We start from the raw sequence: 14,426 nt of genomic DNA on the forward strand, positions 1-14,426 counted from the left end.
GGCATGGAAGTATTTTATTTCGTAAAGCTGTCATAAGCAAAACATCTGTAACTGCTATTTAATTAAATCTCGCCTTCTTTGCGTAGACTACACAATATTAGCATTATTATTTTTACTAGGAACAAATGCTTACTTATATTTACACATGAACGAACTTCATATTAGAAATACCTCAGCTGCCATTTAAGTTTGACTCTTAACTGATCATTGAGTGAAAAGATTTTTATTTCTCGTTTTGTATTATCTTCCGACCTCGTTCAGTTTCCTCCACTCCTATTGGAACAAAACTTGACATTTTCCATTATTCCGTATTGATTCGTGCCTTCAAAAATATCAACGATTTCATCGAAGAGCTATACTGAAATAATATTTCGATTTTCGCTTGACGAAGTTATTACAACTGATTACTTCACGCTCAGTGGGGCGAAGAAACAATAAATTTAATAATAAAATAGAATCATACCTTTCATAATGTTAAAAAAATGTTGTTTTTTGTTTCAGATATTTTGTTAGACTTATCTAGGTACATGACCGTGCATGAAGTATTCGTAGCACCTACGACACTACCCAGTAACCAGGCTACACAGATGGCTACGTGATGCGTAGCATTATAACTGTGACAGGTCACACCAAACTCAAGACGTGATATGTTAATGTCGGAGCTTAAACTTGATCACATTATGTTTAACTGGGTCTTGTAAGGTAATTCGAGCCGTCACCTTAGCCCATCTTAGACCCCTTGATTACAAGTACAACGCACATTACGAATGTAACGAACATCGCAGAATTATAGGCTAAAACAAGCTTCCTATGAAATATTCTGCTACGGCAAAACTCTTTGTAAATTGATTGGCCTTAGGAAGATTAAATTCTATTTCCACACGATATTGTTAAAAGTCTGTCAAACCAAGTGCATATTACCATACTCCTAACTTATCAGAAAAGCTATGCCTAAGCTGTAAGAACTAAGGTTACCGTTCTTTATTATCAGACGTATCATTATTAATTTCATTAACTTTTTCATGAAGTGACTTGTGTAGTATTTTTCAAAAAAGAACGTTAATTAAGCACGTTACTCGAGGCCTTCGTTAAGATTACTTAATTAAAATATTTTTAAATTCGGAAGCTGAATTACGTTAGTAAGGTTCACTTAGATTTACTTATAAATAGGTAAAATATATACCTAGGTCCAGAGGTTAAGTGACAGGATATCTACTGTTGATAATATCGGACACATCCAGCAATTATTGCATCATTTTTATTAATTATATAAATTATTTCAAGAGAACCATTACATATTGTACAAACATTGAAATAATTTCGCCTACTTACATATCTTAATGAAATAATATAACCCTTAGGCAAACGAGTGAGTGCACGGCACATCGCGCATTACCAAATAAAAAAAACTTCTCGGTATTTTTTACCGAAATATGAAGTGACTGACGTGACTTCACACAAAAATAAGGAGGTAGAATTAATAAGGTATCATATGATGAAGGTATCAGATGAATAATACAGTGTTGTGAGAGCAGGGCAGCGTGACCGGGCCCGATAAACGACGCGATCAAAAATGTATCCAACACCGCTCTGACAAACGGAATATCACAACAAACGTCACTGTTGCTCTTTATATTTTTAAGTAAGCACTCAATTATTCTGTATACATAATGAAACCAGTTAAATACCTTAACGTTGTTACCTCGCGCTTACAATATGATTAAAAAAATACTTGAATTACTTAATGAACAAATGAGTAATCAAAAACAAAATAGACTAGCTCAACAATGCAAATATACGTATTACTTCTTTCAAATTTAAAAATAATTAACTATTTTTGTGTACCCTTGAAATAAAATCAAGTAAGTAGGAGAGGCTCGACAACGAGCACAGTTTCTCCGCACGTGACGTCACGTTCAAAAGATCTCGGAAAATCCCGCTTAATGTACTCCGAGTAATTGCCACTATCCCAATTGGAAAACAAAAACAGTGAATATTGGGTGTCCATGTGTTGCTGTGCATACATCCTCATTCCTCTCCCAGCCATGAGGGTGTGATGTGCGAGCGGAGGAATTTGTTGTCTGCCCGGTAATTACGAAGAGGGTGTCAAGCAACTAGCGCAAACAACTCCATAGAGGTTATTATGATGCATATTTGATATAATACATAATTACACGTAGGTAGCCCGAACACGTAGGAGCCTGATGCAAGCAGCAATCGAGGAGACTTATGTCCAGCTGTGGACGAATATGGGCTGATGATGATGATGAACCTAACATAATGGAAACAAATAAAAATTTGCACATTGATTTAAAACTATTTCGAACAGCAACTACTCGGTGTCGATCGAACCTTATGTCAAACGTGGAACAATTGTTATTTGTATCGGACGGTAATTACAAATGAGCGCCCCTCTCATATCCCCCTCGTGTCACACCCCTCTCAAGCTGACCTGTTGTCATAACTCGATGGAGGCCACTTCATTGACTAAGACTACATGAATTACAGATATCGTTGAAATAGGAACACGTCGCGGTGAGCTGTCTGCATGAGCAATATCTCGTGTAATCCGATTGGAACCGTGTCAAGTGGACAAAGTAATTGCTTGCCGCAGCATATCTATCCATCGCTAGAGATCTTTAAATCCTACGTTTTATCGCTGCAGGTGGATCAAGTGGCATTAATATTGCAGAAACAACCGCCGCGCGGAACAAGTGATCGGATCAAGTGCCAGGGAAAAGATTGGACGATAAAGTACCACTGCTCGTAAAACTAGTTTCAAGTGAGGTTTCAGCTCCACTGGCATGTAAGTTGTGATGGGCCCTCGTCCCGCAAACAATACGGCTACAATTTGACTGCAACACATGTTCGCCAAAAAATGGAACAATTACCTTTTGGCAGCAAACGAAGCGGACTGCTCTACAAAGAGATATGAGCGTTTCATTTCAGTGTTGTTTTAAATGCACGACACTAACGTTACAATGAAAACAAAAAACTGTCGGGACGAGTCACGTTAGGCAACATAATAACAAGACCACGATTTTTGTAAGGATAGTTGTTATGAATATTCGTATAAGTACTATATAGCATTATTATCGCACGAAGCAAGCTCAGCCGCCTCGCCAGACGACTGAATTTTATAGCTTCGACGGACGAACTCAATAGAATTGAAATGGATAAGAGAAAAACAGACATGAGTTCACTTCAAGGTATATTATAGCTCTTGAACGGCATGAACTCATGTACAGTAAAAATATTTGCTTGTGGTTCAAATGTTCTAGAAGCGATGAGTTTAGGGCTTGGATATTGCACCTGGCTTAATATTTCGGGTTGTGCCCTTTATATATGTTGTAGTCGGCTTTCACTGACCCATGCGGGTGCCAAACGAGGCAAGTTACCGAAGGGATAAGTATAAAAATCACCTTGAAATCCAATTTAAGACGAATGATAACAGAAGATAAATAACATCAAATCATGAGCGTTTCTAAAAGGCCAGCGAACTCTTAAATATCACCTTACAACTGTGTGTAATACATTTTTTTCTCGCCGTTTTCCATGTGGCACTATTCTCACTCTCATGAATGTCTATTAATACATATGTTTAAGAATTATTTCATGACCCCCACATATATTTATATTTCGACGAGCTTCTGCATTTTATATGTCAGTATATATTATGCCAAAAATTAAATCTAATTAAAACGATAAACTCTAGTCAAAAATTATATTATTTATATAAAGGGTAATAATAGGGTAAATAGACCTACTTATAAATACATTATTGTTTTACGCAGTCCATAAGTACCAAAATTAACCATGTGATGTATCTTTCTTAGGAAGCGTCACAGCCACCTGTTGCTCTACCTGCTAAGAGAAACACACCATGAAGACCTCACTAAGAACAATCAGGATGGCATCACCTAGCCGTCTAGCGCAGTAGGTCAACTCTTAACAATACTCCAAGACAGCTCGAACTCAGACTGTAGCTAACTAAGTGTATTCTGTGTATTGGAGCGGCAAGAACACGCTGAAAGGATTCAGTTACCCGAGTTACTCTGCTTTGACGAATTGTATTCCACCTGGCTACAAGGAGAGCAAACCGTCCGGGACGCGCTCTTCTCTTGAGAGAGTTTGTAAACATGCTGCAATAAACTATAGATATAGAAAGGAAATAACGGATTTACTTGGTATCTTCTATTGTACTAATGTATATCCCAATCTAAGACATTTTAATACCTAATTCCTACGTGATAATCTGTGTACACAACCCGACACACACATGATTACACTAGCGCTGTGTGTGTGAGATAGCTAACTATCACGTGTCTTGTCTTAATGCAGACATTTTTCTTGGGAGCCCGGCATGCCACAGGTCGTGATTTGATCCGAGGAGTGTGCAATTAGAGAGGGTCCTCCCCTCCACCCACTACTAATCCCCCCCTCGCGCTCCGGTGTCGGCCGCGACCCACGTCCTCTGCCCTCATCCTCGGGCGGTGTTTGCTCGTCGTGAGTCACATGTAAGCCATACCAATCACGCGGAAAAATCCCCCTTTATTGGATGCGAGGCACGGCCCCTTCATTATTAAAACCTGCTATTGATACGCGCTAATGTTGCTTCCGTAAACACTGGCTTAATCTTGCCACATTGGGAGAGAACCAGACAGGTGGCGATACTAAGAATTACAGGATATCGATGAAGCTAATCTGATTGAAATGTTGCTTTGGCTTATGTTGTTCAATACGAAATTGATCGTAATTAATCCTGATAAAGTAAATCGTAAATCGCGTCGCAGAGCATGGTGTGGTTAGTAGCTATCAATGCAAGTGCCCTGCAGGCTGTGCTCCACAACTGCCAGCTCCCAGCGCTCGCTCACTTCGCAGCTCTCGCACTCGTAAATAGCTTCACATCTTTCTCTGGAGCTCACCGGATTGAAGTTTTATTTGCGCACTTGTTATCGCGAGACGCTTTACGGATAACTATTTACTGCGCGTTTGATCGTCTTAAAGCGTTAACATTTCTCCCCAGTGAGCACACAAACCATTAAATAATGCTATTTATAGTGTACAATACAATGACTCTAATTAGTACACGTAATGACATTGTGTTGTATTATCACGCTTATATTTCCCTAAGGGGTAGGCAGGGGCGTGCTGGTACCCCCCGCGGTATTTTAGTTATGTTTCGTAAAAATAGGATCAAGCAATCAATTAAAAAGTAAAAAGAAAAAGTTGACTTCTATATTCTCTTTGAAGAAAGTACGCAAGGTATAACTGTATTGTTTGGCTGTTTTCATTTTTCTTTGATTTGAATACACTTGACAAATCGCAAGCCTCTCTAACGAATCAAGTCATTGAAACAAGCCTCCTGCGTGCCTATTTATAAAAACCTTGTCAAGTGCGAGTCAGAATCACGACACTGAGGGTTCCGTGTAAATATGATTAAGAAAAACAGGTTGAGTGATAAATCAATTTAGGGCTATCCACAAATATATTTGTCATCTTACAAATCTATGAACGGTTCAATCGTTGCTTAACATCGATTTTCATTAACTGTTCTTATACCCTCAAACCAAATAATTCATACTGTCAAATATCTAGCTTTAACGGTTAATGAGATACAGCCTGATGATAGACGGACGGCCACTGACAGCGAAGCTTCAATAATAGGGTCAGGTAGGTAGGGGTTCCGTTTTAATAATTTAGGTATAGACCCTGATCAGAAACCTTATATTAGTAGAAAGTCGAACAAAAGAGCCACTAGTCATTTGGAAATTGACTGATACACTTATTAATATTGCCTAAATAGCAACATAAGTCAGCGCAATAGTATTTATTGATGAAAGTTATGAAGATTGCAATTAGTAAGAATGCAGATACTACATATGTAAACAGGGGGTTGTAAATATCAGGTCCGGTTATGATGAGTTACTGAAATAAAACGTAGCGCGTTTAGACATGTACAGACAGAAGGATTATAAAAAAAACATAGATTACTATGAATGTTCATGTAATATAACTAGCTGTAACACTCATATTTGTCTGCGTAGTTATAAAGTAATACTCATTATTCGGAATTGACACTGACAGGACTGCGTATAATATATTTATTCGGCATCATGTCTAAAGTTATAAGCGCCATTTTCATTTTTTTCTCGTATTGGTACGAGAGGCTTTCAAGTCACATCCCTATCTGGTTTCGTTTCCTCGGCTCACATTTTCCCTACATTCACACCGATTGTGTTAAGGTTATTCTTGACAAGGGATCGACAAGGCGTTATATCCCAATGACTTGACTGTTGTGATGTGGGTTCCTTGTCTGTGCAAGGTAAAACTGAACCAATCCACCGCCAAACGTACAACGTTTCATAAATCGCTGTTGCAATTGATAACGTTTCGTTACCATGACAGGGTTACCTTGAAAAACTTTATGCCTTATTCCAAAGGTAACAGTGAAACGGCTCTAGTGATAGTATGATTAATTTGGTATTTATGGTGAATTTGTGTGGTTTAATCTTGCGGCAATATTGTGTTGGACGTGTCAGGAAATGTCTTTGTGATCGTGTTATTAGCGAGCAGCAAGAGGCTCGTGCCCTCCTAATCCCTCCGTCACTTTGGGCCATACACCGGGGAACGGTCCGAATAACACCACAGATTAACCGTGTGACTTTGTTAAACGTTTAAGTATCTTAAACAAAGGTACAGTTCCAATGGGTATCCTGAAAACCTTGTGAAGACAACTTAATACGCGATGGAGTTTATCGGAGACGCTTTGAACTGCATACCTACATATGTATGTAAACGTTGACTTTGCCTGGACTAAAATATAGAGTAAATAAAGACATGTGATAAAACATCGGATGAAAAATAAAACCTACGTTACAGGAAATTGGTTAAAAAAGAGCATGTTGACTGACTTACTGACTTGAGAAATTATTATTAAGATGTAGTAAATTTAAAAATTTAGAATATCTTAAGCTGGGCAGTAATTCTCTGCAACGACGATGTCTAGTACTATCAAACTAAGGCTGTGTGTTGTGTGAGTGTGGCGCATGTGTCGCAGGTACATGTGTCGCAGCTAGACGGCGGCCGAACGAGATCGCTATCTCCGAACACGGGACTAAATGGGAAGCATTTATCACAATTTGGTTTTTAATTACATACTGATAACATTATCTGTGTGCGTTCGATAACAGTTCACACAACAGGCAGCGTGTGTAGCGAAACCTACGTAATATGTGGGTAATGAATAACTCGGTGACTGGTGCAAATTGTTACAATTTAAAACCAATTAGCAGAAAAAAATATTTCTTGTTTTTAACTTTGGTATATGAAGTAAAAATGTAGATACTTCTATTTATTTTCAGGACTCATTTGATTTTATTTGTTAGATATATGATTACATTAAAAACTTTACTTACTTGAAAGTTTTTCAAAGTTCAAAAGTGATGTGTCATAACACTGAAAACGATAGGGTAGCTATGTACTCGATCGTTACAGAGTCCACAAACAGTTTGTAACACTCACTATACTAATACGTATATTAGTTCGAGTAAAGTTTCGCGAGCACTCGGTGCGGGAGCAGAGCGCGTGTGTCCAGGGCGAGCGCTACGCGCCAACTGACGCCGAGCTGCGGGCCGGCTCGCCTTCACAACATGAATGATTCGCAACTCGCCAGTAGCACGCGCGTAGCAAGCGTGTAGCGCGTAGCGTTATACACCGCCTACGTAGTTATTACCATAATAATTAACAATATTTTTGATGTTATATATTTTTAATTTAGTTTTCTCGAACACACGCAAAAAAAATTGCACTAATACTTTCCTTCTTATTAGTAAACTAGCTGTTGCCCGCGGGCTCGCCCGCTCTAAAACCAAAATGATTCCAAGGAAACATAAAATCGGGATAGGAACTATTCTACGAAATTAAATGAAATCATTTATTCTGCAAGTAGGATATATCATAAATGTTACATGTCTTTAGTAGGAAAACGCATCCGTCATGGAATTTAAATTAACTTGCATTTTACCAAAAGCTACATACCGTACATGGAAACAAAGCTTTAGTCTCTGTCGCTGAAAAGTTTTGCTCCTCTATATTTAAAAAACAAATTTAATTCTGGGTAAACAATCACAGTCTTGATCTGTTGACGTGTCCACCTAATTCATTGATTTACTTTCCTGAAATAGAGGCGTAATAAACTACCGCTATAATTAATCATGCCGGACAGTTGTCTAACGTATAATAAAAATGTCTAACGTCAACGAGTCAACTGTAATTAAATCTGGTTCTTGTTGACTTTAAAACTTAAACAAACGACGATCAGTTATGGCTGTGGCCCACACTCGCGGCCACTTCAATCAATCGCTCGTGTTTACAAGCGCGGCCGCGCGGCGTCACCCGCGCCGTGACCGCACCACACACTCGCATATTCTCAATATATTTACGTCTACAGCAAAAACGCAAGGAAACCATAAATTAGTTTCACGGTCGTAGAGTTCTTTGATATTAAAAACTGATACGTATGATAATGATTATGAGTATTTCCATGTGCAGGCTGTTTATATTTAACTATTATTAGTAATGCCTATAGCTACTTGCAAAGTTCTGCGGATATTAAGAACCTATTGACTGAGGTTGCTATACTATATCCCTTACTCTCACTATTATTATTCTTGTTATTTAATACTTAGTTATCGATACCCTAAAATTGATTGATGATGTCTTCCATGTACCCTTCTTTGATGTCAATAGAGATGGCTATCTTACAGCGAGCTTGTATCGGTGTCACTTCATAGTTTGTCAAGTGCCGTGCGCGCATGCGTCACTCGTACAGTAGGCAGCACAAGTTGAGCGCCAGGAACTTGCCTAATCCATCAATGAAGGCAAACTTGTGAGGCGCCGACGTATGCACCGACATGCGCGACATTACGCCACCATGCAGGGAACACGCGCAGAAGGGCCACTACTTTTGATTCGACAGTTATAGATATCATAACTTAAAGTTTAATTGTTACTTGCTTTAATATGTATCCCTATCGCAGTCCACTGCTGGACATAGGCCTCTCCAAGTGCACGCAACTCTCAGCTTCGCACTATAAGGACATCGAAGGTAGCTTTCAGAGGGAGTCAGGTGAGAAAGTATATTGCCTATTGATTTGCTGTCACGGTGTATGTTTTGAAGTAGTAGCTATGTGGCGTCAGTAACTAATTACCTAAATGAGTTACAGCGGCTTGATGCTTAGGATTAGAAATCTAAATGTTAAGCAAATTACTTTTCAAAATTGGCGCCCAATGCGTGGGATCTGAGCAAGAAAATCCATGTCTATCCATTTTGTTTTTATTAAAATTACGTTACCGCCCACAAACTAATTAATTTATAATTTGATAAGACAGTAAACCTGTCTATTTTATATTGGTTGAGGTGTTAACTATTCGCCAGCAAGCAGCACATGACATAACATATGATGCACAACTCATTGTTTACAGCACGCATTGTTAGTGATTCACAGCACACTCGAGTTATTACAACATTATGGATGGCAACATATTGCGAACACCACGGTGACGTCACACAGCAGGCTATCCGCACTACTCAGTACGTAGGTCGCCTGGCCTTTACCAGCAGCTGTCTGAACATAATCATAGCAATACATAATGAATGCTGAATACCTTGACATTCAAGAAGAAACTGCATTGTGAACAGTTTTTACATAATTTGAACTATTAAATAAGCTACACAGATAGCTGTTCAATATATGTACATACATTTGTAGAATGTCAAACACCATGGGGACGCTAGACTTCTCTGTAAAATAGATGTTGTCTTGTAGTTAGTAAAGCTTCGTGATATACCTTGTCCCAGGAACTCGCATCAACCCAATAAAGATGATTTTATTTCAAATTTGGAAAACAATTAATTTAATATTAACAAATGTCTTACCGGTTTTATTTACTTGCTTAGGTTACATCAATATTGTGTTTTATAAAAACTGTCAGTTGACGATTCATTATAAAATGAAAGCGATATCAGTTATTCAATTTTTATCAATAAATGTTTCTACACAAAAAACATAATTGATACAGACTTAATATAGAGTCGCTACTTCTCAAGAGCGAGTGAACAAGCCCAGCTCCGCGCAGCCTGGCGCGATGGCGGCGACCTCATGTTATCATTGCCAAGCAATTGTAAGTCTTCCTAGTCTAGTCTATTCAGACAACGTTTTCACAGACTTCTAATGTTTATTATACTTGTATAGAATACGAATCCCTCCTAAGATAAAGTCGAGTCAAAACAAATATGCATACAACTAGATCTTTTGTATTAAAACAAAACCTTCCAGACAGAGGGGTGGAGTTAAGTGCCATTTAAGTACACAGCCACAATAAACAACGACAAATCTTGGACAAGTTTTAAACAACTGCAACTAGAGTGCATTCTGAAGAAGAATGCTTTGATAAAAAAAAGACAAGCAGGACAAAACAAACAGAATTTTATTGATCACAATTTAAAATGGTGTTAATCACTTTCAAGAAAACGAGTAATTTATCGTGTGAAATACAACAAGGCCCGTAGAATAGAAGAGCGGCGCTCGTCTAGCAGTGGGATACTGAAGGCTAAATAAAAATATATAATAAAAAATATAAGAATTACCTAGGACCTAACTTCAAATCGTGTGCTAGGGTACATAATTTTCCATAGCGGATGAATGAAAAGTCAATCACCTCCATAACAGTTGCGATAACGACCACACACAATAACATACTATTTTATTACCCCCTTGATTCGATTACAATGAACGTCGCCAATGTTTCGCTTTACATCGCTTGCTTCGCTATGTAAGTAGTGAGAGATTAAGAGATCAAACAGCAATGCAATTAAGATCTCGAGTAATTTTCTAGTGGAAGGAACATTGTAGATAATTGTGGTGCAATCTGTTTAGACAATAAATAGCGACTGGCTACTGCGGAGACTGTACTTACTAATTAATTTATGAGAACGATTAATATTTTTTTTATTATATTCAGTTATTCGTTAACTGGTTAAGATTCTTGATAAAAGGAAACTCAATTTACTTAAGTATCTAGTCCTTTCTTTCACATAGATGAATGACACATGCATAGACGTAATTAATAAGTTGTCAAGCACTAAGGCCCACGGCCCCGTCCCCGGCGCGCAGTGTAATCAGTGCCCACCAAACACGAGTGTGTCGGAGCTCCGCTGTAAACACAATTAGTAGTTATTAGTGTGCTCGCACTTCACAGCAAGCCGCTCGTTAGGGTCAATCGCGTGCAACTGTCATATCGAGTAAAAACTACTAAGTATTGTAGAACAGAGCTCAACGACCGAGCGCTACACAAAGCTAACTCATTTGTTGTAATTACACATAAAGCACTTCCCAGTCTTCTGCGTGCGCGAGTGCTCTCCGCAAACATTACTGTGAGTACATCTGTCCTTTGATGTACTGAGGTAGTGCCAGGCGTGCAGTATCAGGTACTTACTGACTGATCTAAGGTAATAAGTATTTGATTGAGACGAGGCTCTCTCATGAATGGTTAACAGATTGTTGAGAGCTTTCCCGAGTACCAGGCGCTGGAAGCTTTGATAGCATTAATTATGAATAACCTCAGAAAACGAACACGTCAACTAAAAATATCCAGTAATGTATCATACAAAATATTTATTGTTTTTATACTTACGCATTTATTGTAATGTATAAATATAAAAAGTATATGCTAGATCAATGTTACAAAATGTACTGCTTAGACCTCTAGATAAGATTTCAGTTGTGTTTACATTGACATGCGGTTAGCTCAAGTCTCGGCTCGATGTAAGCAAAAACTTATTCCTGACTGAGCGGACGCTGGCCGCCACGTTATGATACCTAAATACTGTTTGAGTGATTGGAGCCCACTGAGATTTGTTGAGTCTAGTTAGGTACTTTATCGGAGTACTCTTATGGTATTTCTATATCGAAAAAATACAAGCTTGAACTGAATACCCCTGACCTTTCGGAGTCCTACTAAGAATCATTAGGAAAAATGACAATACATCCAAAGGTAGACATTCCGGTGTCCAGGCACGCATATGCACCGCACTGGACAATCCAACAGCGCGAGCTCCGAACAAACAGACTTCACGTGTAGGTCGCGGCGCGGCGGCGCCCGCGCGCATGCGCACCGCGCTCACTCGTCCTCCGCCTGTAATTGCCTGTCAATTACGAAGCCTTTGCCGGTCACTATTTATGGTTTTCTGTCAAATGGATAGGCACGAGTTACGGAATACATGTAAAATAACTAAATCAAATGTTGCCAAATTCATTCCAACATTTTTTACGTGAATTCAAGTATTATTTTACCAAATAAGTACTTTTTCAAATGATATATGACTCCCCAGTAGTTTTGTAAATTGGACAGCATTTCCATTTATTTATGTTTCTCAGTCATAACATTGCATTTTAGTAATAGTCTAGAAGTCTACATAAATATTTTACTAAAATGCGACACATGTTTGTTGCACTGCACCCGGGAATAGTTTCCACCTCAGTTTTACGTTTAAGCTCCTTTCAATTCATTACTTATTTATGTGGTCTCCGACAACCTCGTGAATGAGAACATAAAACAGTAATATTGCGCAGAGCTAAATATGTAGCAACAATAATATGCTTCCATCACAAGTCAATCAAACATACAGTTTGTGTGAGGCGTCAAAGCTTTTAGCGTTCAGCGGCACAGGTGACGGCGTGCGATGCGGCGACCGACAGGAATAGCCCGCGATGTGGAGCGCGTGTGGCGCCATCGGCGGCATGCAGCACCGACCGAATACTGATATATAGTCAATCACGTCATTGCCACTGGAACCATACAACTCTCTGCATCCTACTTCTACCATAAATTGAAATTAATTGACTGATAATATTTTGGATTTAATGTGAATTTGAATTGTGCACCATAACAAAGTGTCAGTCCGTATCACCAGCTTCACGTCTATTCACTAATTTCATTTACATTAAAAAATATGAGGTAATTGAAAGTATTGAAATACGTACTACATTAAATTAATTTATAAGTTATCGCCGGACGAGGGTCTATCTATTATTACATTATGCAAATGTATGTACCTCGCCCGTTATGTATAGCATACATAAGTCCTGTATTGTCACGGGCAGGCTCGGGGCCGCGGGCTGTCCCCGGGGAGACACCATTTATTATAATATTTGGGGCACGCTGCGGTGGTGACAAAACACAACAATCAGTAACTTGACCAGAGCCGGGCGCGCTTCAGATCTCACCACGAGACAAGAAAAGGTCCACGGCGTTACACTCCCACCTGTACACCACTGTTGCCCGATTTGTATTAAACTACAAGTTAGTTACAATCGTTGCGTTTGAGCGGCAAACAAGAGCTTACCTACGATGTCCTGAAGTACGAGCTTAGAGTTAAGTTAATTACTTAAGTTATTTAGAAATATAGGATTATTACTTAGTCCTTTTAAGTTACTTTTTATGAAGCCGATCGAAATAACTAGAATGAAATAATTTATTTGTTAATTTTTGCCTTTGGCGTCACAAGCAATCAATTACTTGCGTGTTCAGCAAAAATATAGCACTTGTATTTCAATGGACTGACCTTCAAGACCTACCTATCAAGTAAGAACCAGATCGCAATGAGCAGGAAAAAGTAAATCTGTGTAGCACGTTGTGGTTGCATGCAAGGACGTGCAGAGAGAGCCTTCTGGGTAGTCTGCGGCGCGAGCTGACCCAGATACCGCGGGACACGTGCGGAACTCCGACGCACTCATCAATTTTCAGCGTTTAGATGGACGATATTTGATTCCGCAAAAATTAATAAATACTTAATTATGTGACGACATAACTCCCATTTTGTTTTTGAACTGCACCTCTTTTTGTTTATACATTATTTATATATCGTTATGCCCCGGAAAATTAGACATTTGTTACAAAATACTCAACTTAACTACATGAATATTTGAAAAAAAAAACAAATGCTGAAATTAAATGCATTAATGATGAGTAGGTACATGAAAAAGGAGTACAAAAAGAGTGACAGAATGCAGGGGCCCAGTGGGCAAACGAAAGAAAGGGAGACCATACAACAAATGGGAAGATGAAATAAAGCGCATAGCGGGATCAAACTGGATACAAACAGCTAAATCCAGATATACCTATATAAATTTATATACATATATAAATTTAAAACCTACAAAAAAAACATAATTATTAAATAACAATAACAAATACATTTTCTCATTGATACTTACACAATTTTTATTATTAGGTACATGAAAATGGTCATTGCCCTGACCGCTGGTCGGAAAGATTTCCTCAAACTATCATAATGTATATAACACTACCTACTGGTGTGGACGCCACCAGCCCCGGTCTGCCTGCAGGGGGGGGGGCGGCTG

The 14,426-nt window shown here is 38.7% G+C and overlaps 1 protein-coding gene across 1 annotated transcript in view; it reads right to left on the minus strand.

The window, feature by feature from the left end:
- The window catches only part of LOC113508805 (somatostatin receptor type 5-like), a 62,025-nt gene extending 54,347 nt beyond the window's left edge, over nucleotides 1–7,678 (minus strand). The window contains exon 1 of the mRNA XM_026891926.1: nucleotides 7,419–7,678. The gene's annotated coding sequence lies outside the window, so the exon portion shown is untranslated. The remainder of the gene's footprint in view (nucleotides 1–7,418) is intronic.
- Nucleotides 7,679–14,426: the final 6,748 nt, after the last annotated feature.

Source organism: Trichoplusia ni, chromosome 3, assembly GCF_003590095.1.
Source record: "Trichoplusia ni isolate ovarian cell line Hi5 chromosome 3, tn1, whole genome shotgun sequence".
NCBI lineage: Eukaryota > Metazoa > Arthropoda > Insecta > Lepidoptera > Noctuidae > Trichoplusia > Trichoplusia ni.